Source organism: Homalodisca vitripennis, chromosome 1 (assembly GCF_021130785.1).
Source record: "Homalodisca vitripennis isolate AUS2020 chromosome 1, UT_GWSS_2.1, whole genome shotgun sequence".
NCBI classification, from domain to species: domain Eukaryota; kingdom Metazoa; phylum Arthropoda; class Insecta; order Hemiptera; family Cicadellidae; genus Homalodisca; species Homalodisca vitripennis.
Genome location: NC_060207.1, coordinates 192,347,843 through 192,355,350, shown reverse-complemented (window position 1 = coordinate 192,355,350; position 7,508 = coordinate 192,347,843).

Sequence of the window (7,508 nt, the reverse complement as noted above, 5' to 3'; positions counted from 1 at the left end):
TACTAATCAACTTATTACAGTTAATAAACACCTTTTGTGCAAAACAGTTGGAGCTATAAACCCATATGTTACCGCGTAACCGCCTCACAGTTCTTATAAATAGATTTATTCTGACAATTATTTTGGTACGTATATTATATAAACAATGATAACAGGAACACTTTATGCTTTTGGTTGATGAGAAATATACTGTTAATTCTATTTTATATTATGAGGGAAGACCTCACTTAAGGTAATTAAAGTACCTGAGCTACTGGAGAGAAGAAAGATGGTTAAGGTCCAGAGCATCGAGAAGTATGAACATTCCAATCTGGTAATTCATAAAGCAAGAAGCTTCCAGAGGTCCGATACTATCAGAGGCCCGAAAATTCTATTTTTAAAGACTTCTTCAATTTGGAGTTTTTACACAATTGCAAAAATCAGAAGTTATTTTACAATAATGGTATTTCAAAAACAAACATTCCTACAGACCAGAAACGGCCAACTTCCCACACAACTCCAACTTATTAAATAAATGTCTTTATTTATCGGGAATATATTGAGAGTTTATAATTTTAATAGTCTTCACAGGTATTTGTGGTCACACCCTTTGGAACTATATTTTGTAACATGATGGCCACTGCAACCGTCGGGATGATTTCGCTCGTCGCCTGATGGCTGCAAGCATTCGTGTTGGATTTTTTGGAAACTAAAAATGGTTTAATCTTGTTCTAATAATGTCAAAGAAGTACGCAATTGTGTACAAATTTTAAATTTTATACACGAGACCTTTGAACATAAAAGCTACCATTTTCAGGTGTGAACCCAAATATTTCAATGTTAATAAAAAAATTTGATTTGTTTGCACTAATCTTTTAGTAGGTATCGTATAAAAGTTTATATTTTTCAGGAAGCTTATGGAATTTAACTAAAATCCTTGTAGTTTTGGGAGCCCAAAGAGGATATTTGCTTGCATAGGTCGGAATTTGCAGAAAAACTCTAAAATACGAACACACCAATACGAACGCTTCCAGACACACGATCTCAAGCTGCCTTGTTTCCATTTTTATACGTGTTAAAAATAAAGTAGCTTATGTACGTTCATTGAAGTAAAGTGTTTTTGTTTGCATTTCATCCCTCAACGCTATAAAGCTGCCGGAAGTTAAATGGTGTTCGTAGTATTGTTTTAAATGCTGTTATTATTTTTGTTTTTCTTTATACATACTGTGCTTCATACGATAAGTGGACATATATTATTAAGTGTTGTTTAAAACGTTGATATACATACATCTTCCCAATATGGTACTATTTTACGTTTCTTAAAAAACTAATATAACATCTTTTTTCCTTTAACCTTAGTTTTATACATCTTATTCTATATTCATAATACATATTTGTGGAAACTATAACCATAAATTGATTTTTTCAGTTTTCCGGACATTGTATTATAGCATAATTCACCAAATACTTATCCTAATGAAATAACTTAGGATAACTTGTTTATAATTATCTAAATACGACTTCCCAAATTAATTTATTGTTATAATTTAAATTGCTGGCAAATCAGTGAATGACCATATTGAACTGTATTTAAAACAGAAGATATTGGTATATATCCCAAATTTTATTTATAAATTCTGCTCAGTAATATCAAGATATAATACATCCTAAACTGAAAAAGTATATTTATACTATAACAGAGATCATCTTTATAAAAACTCTAAACTCACATATTTGTTATAATAATGTTACACAAGTTTTTAAGTAGATTTTGTACACAAAATCAGCATATTGCAATTGCTCTCATCGTACCATTAAGGGATAATACCAAACTTCATTTCATATGTCGTTTCAGCTTTAAAAAATTCACAACACCGCTTTTTAAGAACCTATAAACAAATTGTTGTGAAACATTGTACCTTCCCACGTATATGCGACATAGCACGCGTTCCATTCACTCAAGGTTCCGACACACAGGTCAGATATTCTCTCAAGCATTCATGAGGTTTGCATAGACTAGCGTAATTAACCAGCTCCTCTCCTCCCTCTAGTCAGGGTCAGCACAACCTTCCTCCCGAGTTAGTTTGGTTAGCACAGCTCCCCCTTGTGAGTTAATATGGTTAACGCAGCTCCTTCCTCCCGAGTTAATATGGTTAGCACAAACCCCCTCCCGAGTATTTTATATAGATATCATAGACCCCCTCCTGAGTATTTTATATATAGCATGAACCTCCTCCCGAGATAATATAGTTAGCACAGAATTCTTACCGAGCTATTGTGGTTAGTAAAATCATCCTTCCAGTTAGTGTACTGGGCGGAACCTACCCCCCTCCCGACATAGTGTTCAAAGAATAACAATTGATCAACTTGAATGAAACAGAATTTTTCCGGACATTTTCCATCGTTCAGTGATACAAAAAATCAATAACACTACGTTTCGAGATCTGCAATCTAATCTCTTCTTCAGCTAAATAACTAACCTAACACATAATTACAAACTACGACAAAATAAACAAATCATACCATAACGTTGAGACACGTATAAGTTAGGAATCACAACCACCTGTTGTGTGTCAACATCACTAAAACATGCACTTAATAAAAAACGAAATACAACTCTAATTATTAAAACTGAACTACAGAATACAGGCCACAATAAGTCTGCAATCGCTGACCACCCACTTACGACAGACCAGAGGCCAGTGGGTGAGTTTGAGGGCAATCGTCATGGCTGAAACAAGATCGCGGCATAAAAGGAGGGACCAAGAGTTGGCCTTTTTTAATATTGGTTCGTGCTATATGAACTTCTTAAAACCATAATGTGACACTGCATTGGTGTTTTACAAATATCTAATCTGTTTTGTACTTTTGGTTTTCTTTTTTTTAGTTCATTTTTCAGAATTAACAACGAGAGCGGCCTAATCTCGACTGGTGGTTGACTGATTGCTTGGTCTGCCAATTTAATGTATGAAGCCTAGATTAATTTCCTTTTAAATAAATGAGGTTCCCGGTGTATTATGTTGGCTTCATCTCAATTCATAAGATGGTCTTCGTACCAACAAAGGTGCGCAATTTTTTACTTTTCTGTTAGACCCTTTCTTGTGGTTTCTTCGTGTTCTTTTATCCTTACGTTTAATGGTCTTTTTGTCTCACCTATTTATTACCTATTGCAACAACATGTTATAATGTAAACACAGTTTTTGGATTCCTGTAAGCCATTTTATATTTTTTTTACGAGACAAAAACCAACAAAAAGCTCAGGTGCTCGGACGTTTTTCAAACCACTTTGCTGCTGGAAATTGCGCGCGGTTTCATGTGCATATTTATAACCATAAGGGTCTTCACAACCAACCGTAAATGGTATTTTGTTAATGGAATAATGTTTTTTATATTTTTTAAAACGGATGAAATTATACCCAACATCGGAGAGTGTATTCGATGAACACTGTAACCCTATAATGTTTACAAAATAAATAATTGTACCTACCATAAACAGTTTCATATCAAAAGGGTTCTTGAATTTCTAAACATGGTATAATATGTCACACTACATGTCGCATAACAGATTTCGCTGAAATTCCATGAAAAGTTCCAAGCCTGTAGCTGAAATTATACTCGATATCATGTAGTCGATTAGTTTTGCTGCTCAACATTACTGATATTATGATATAAGAATACTGCGAACTGGGTCTCCTTGGAAGAATTCCACTTTTTTTATCTCTTTAAATATTTAAAAACAGAACACTATTCTATATAGAATAGTGTTCATTAATTAATAGTGTTCTGTTAACCATAAATTGTTCATATTCATTGTTAGATGCAATATGTGTTACATATTGTAAATAATCTTTATTGTACGTATTTGCTGTACATTTTTGTTTATGAGATCAATCAAGTTAATTATTATTATATTAAACGTAATTTATTTACACCAGTATGTTACTTGTGGATTTTATCGTAGCTATCTATTAAAGTATGGGTTAATTTCAAGCTGCCAAGTAGGCTACCAGTAGTAATGCCAGTTTTTAATCGCGCTTTGCACCATACATTTTCCTTTGTAAGTTATAACAGCTACCGCAATGTTAGTCATTGTTAGTTACAAGCTGCAAAGGAGGCACCAGTTGTAATGCCAGTCTTTATACGCGCTTTGCACCAAACATTTCCTTTTTAAGTTATAAGAGCTACCACACGGTAAATATACTTTATTAAAGTCATTGTTAGTTACAAGCTGCAAAGGAGGCACCAGTTGTAAAACATTTTCATTTGTAAATTCGGACTTACCGCTGTAAATATACTTTCTAAGCAAGCTAGTACAAGAAAGGAGCACCAGTTGTAAAACATTTTCATTTGTAAATTATAAGAGCTACCGCACTGTAAATATACTTTATTAGTCATTGTTAGTTACAAGCTATAAAGGAGGCACCAGTTGTAAAACATTTTCATTTGTAAATTATAAGAGCTACCACACTGTAAATATACTTTATTAGTCATGGTTAGTTACAAGCTGTAAAGTAGGCACCAGTTGTAAAACATTTTCATTTGTAAATTATAAGAGCTACCACACTGTAAATATACTTTATTAGTCATGGTTAGTTACAAGCTGTAAAGTAGGCACCAGTTGTAAAACATTTTCATTTGTAAATTATAAGAGCTACCACACTGTAAATATACTTTATTAGTCATGGTTAGTTACAAGCTGTAAAGTAGGCACCAGTTGTAAAACATTTTCATTTGTAAATTATAAGAGCTACCGCACTGTAAATATACTTTATTAGTCATGGTTAGTTACAAGCTATAAAGGAGGCACCAGTTGTAAAACATTTTCATTTGTAAATTATAAGAGCTACCGCACTGTAAATATACTTTATTAGTCATTGTTAGTTACAAGCTGTAAAGGAGGCACCAGTTGTAAAACATTTTCATTTGTAAATTATAAGAGCTACCGCACTGTAAATATACTTTATTAGTCATTGTTAGTTACAAGCTGTAAAGGAGGCACCAGTAGTAATTCCAGACTTTATACGCGCTTTGCACTAAACATTTTCCTTTGTAAGTTATAAGATCTACCACACTGTAAATATACTTTATTAGTCATTGTTAGTTACAAGCTGTAAAGGAGGCACCAGTTGTAATGCCAGTCTTTATACGCGCTTTGCACCAAAAATTTTTCTTTTTACGTTATAAGAGCTACCGCACTGTAAATATACTTTATTAAAGTCATTGTTAGTTACAAGCTGCAAAGGAGGCACCAGTAGTAATTCCAGACTTTATACGCGCTTTGCACTAAACATTTTCCTTTGTAAGTTATAAGAGCTACCACACTGTAAATATACTTTATTAGTCATTGTTAGTTACAAGCTGTAAAGGAGGCACCGGTTGTAATTCCAGACTGTATACGCGCTTTGCACTAAAAATTTCCTTTGTAAGTTATAAGAGTTACCACACGGTAAATATACTTTATTAGTCATTGTTAGTTACAAGCTGTAAAGGAGGCACCAGTTGTAAAACATTTTCATTTGTAAATTATAAGAGCTACCGCACTGTAAATATACTTTATTAGTCATTGTTAGTTACAAGCTATAAAGGAGGCACCAGTTGTAAAACATTTTCATTTGTAAATTATAAGAGCTACCGCACTGTAAATATACTTTGTTAGTCATTGTTAGTTACAAGCTGTAAAGGAGGCACTAGTTGTAAAACATTTTCATTTGTAAATTATAAGAGCTACCGCACTGTAAATATACTTTATTAGTCATTGTTAGTTACAAGCTATAAAGGAGGCACCAGTTGTAAAACATTTTCATTTGTAAATTATAAGAGCTACCGCACTGTAAATATACTTTGTTAGTCATTGTTAGTTACAAGCTGTAAAGGAGGCACCTGTTGTAAAACATTTTCATTTGTAAATTATAAGAGCTACCGCACTGTAAATATATTTTATTAGTCATTGTTAGTTACAAGCTGTAAAGGAGGCACCAGTAGTAATTCCAGACTTTATACGCGCTTTGCACCAAAAATTTTCCTTTGTAAGTTATAAGATCTACCACACTGTAAATATACTTTATTAGTCATTGTTAGTTACAAGCTGTAAAGGAGGCACCAGTTGTAATGCCAGTCTTTATACGCGCTTTGCACCAAAAATTTTTCTTTTTACGTTATAAGAGCTACCGCACTGTAAATATACTTTATTAAAGTCATTGTTAGTTACAAGCTGCAAAGGAGGCACCAGTTGTAAAACATTTTCATTTGTAAATTATAAGAGCTACCGCACTGTAAATATATTTTATTAGTCATTGTTAGTTACAAGCTGTAAAGGAGGCACCAGTAGTAATTCCAGACTTTATACGCGCTTTGCACTAAACATTTTCCTTTGTAAGTTATAAGATCTACCACACTGTAAATATACTTTATTAGTCATTGTTAGTTACAAGCTGTAAAGGAGGCACCAGTTGTAAAGCATTTTCATTTGTAAATTATAAGAGCTACCGCACTGTAAATATACTTTATTAGTCATTGTTAGTTACAAGCTGTAAAGGAGGCACCAGTTGTAAAACATTTTCATTTGTAAATTATAAGAGCTACCGCACTGTAAATATACTTTATTAATGTCATTGTTGGTTTCAAGCTGCAAAGGAGGCTTTATACGCGCTTTGCACTAAACATTTTCCTTTGCAAGTTTCAAGAACTACCGCACTGTAAGTATATTTTATTGAAGAATTTAAATTTATGTAAAATCACTTCAACAATATGCATATAATACGAACAAATGAGTGATCGTAATTAAAATAAATATAGATTTATATATCAATAACAATGTTAAAGATATAAGTTTTGGTTTGAAACTTGTAATACCTTATAACAAATAATGGATCAATGAACAAATACAAATAAAATTTCAATACTTAACAAAAGATATAATCTGAATCACATTAGATAAAATGCCTCTCTGAAGCAAAGAACTGCTAGCTCATACCACTGCATTGCAGATTGTATTGCGTTCTAGTTTAACATTTATTCAAATGCGTTTCTGAAGGAACGGTTTGCCGCATGATTATGAACATTGTTAGTTTCACAAAATGATGCTATACTGTGATACTCTCTTTGTGTTCCTTGTCTACTTTGCATTTCGAACTATTTTGACGAGCCACATTTAAAAACGTTAGTACTTGATGAAATACCAAAGCGGGATTTGTACTTAGAATATTAAATGACTCCATGAATATTGTAACGCTTTTTGTGTTCGTTATCATGTCTTCTTGGCGTAATTCTTACTAAAATAACAAAAATCTAACTTTAGATCTAAATCTAACGGATAAACACATGTAAGTGTTTTCTTGTCAGAACTGACATCCAGCGGCATCTCTCAACGTCTGATCCACACTTATAACACACCCCGTATATATGGACTTAGGAAATGGACGAGGGTTTAGGCTGTGAGATAATTTCAGGGAAGGTACGTAGAAATTTTACCCATGTGCAACCATGAGGGCTGTTTGAAAAAGCCTATTTTGTATGCAAAATCTACGTAA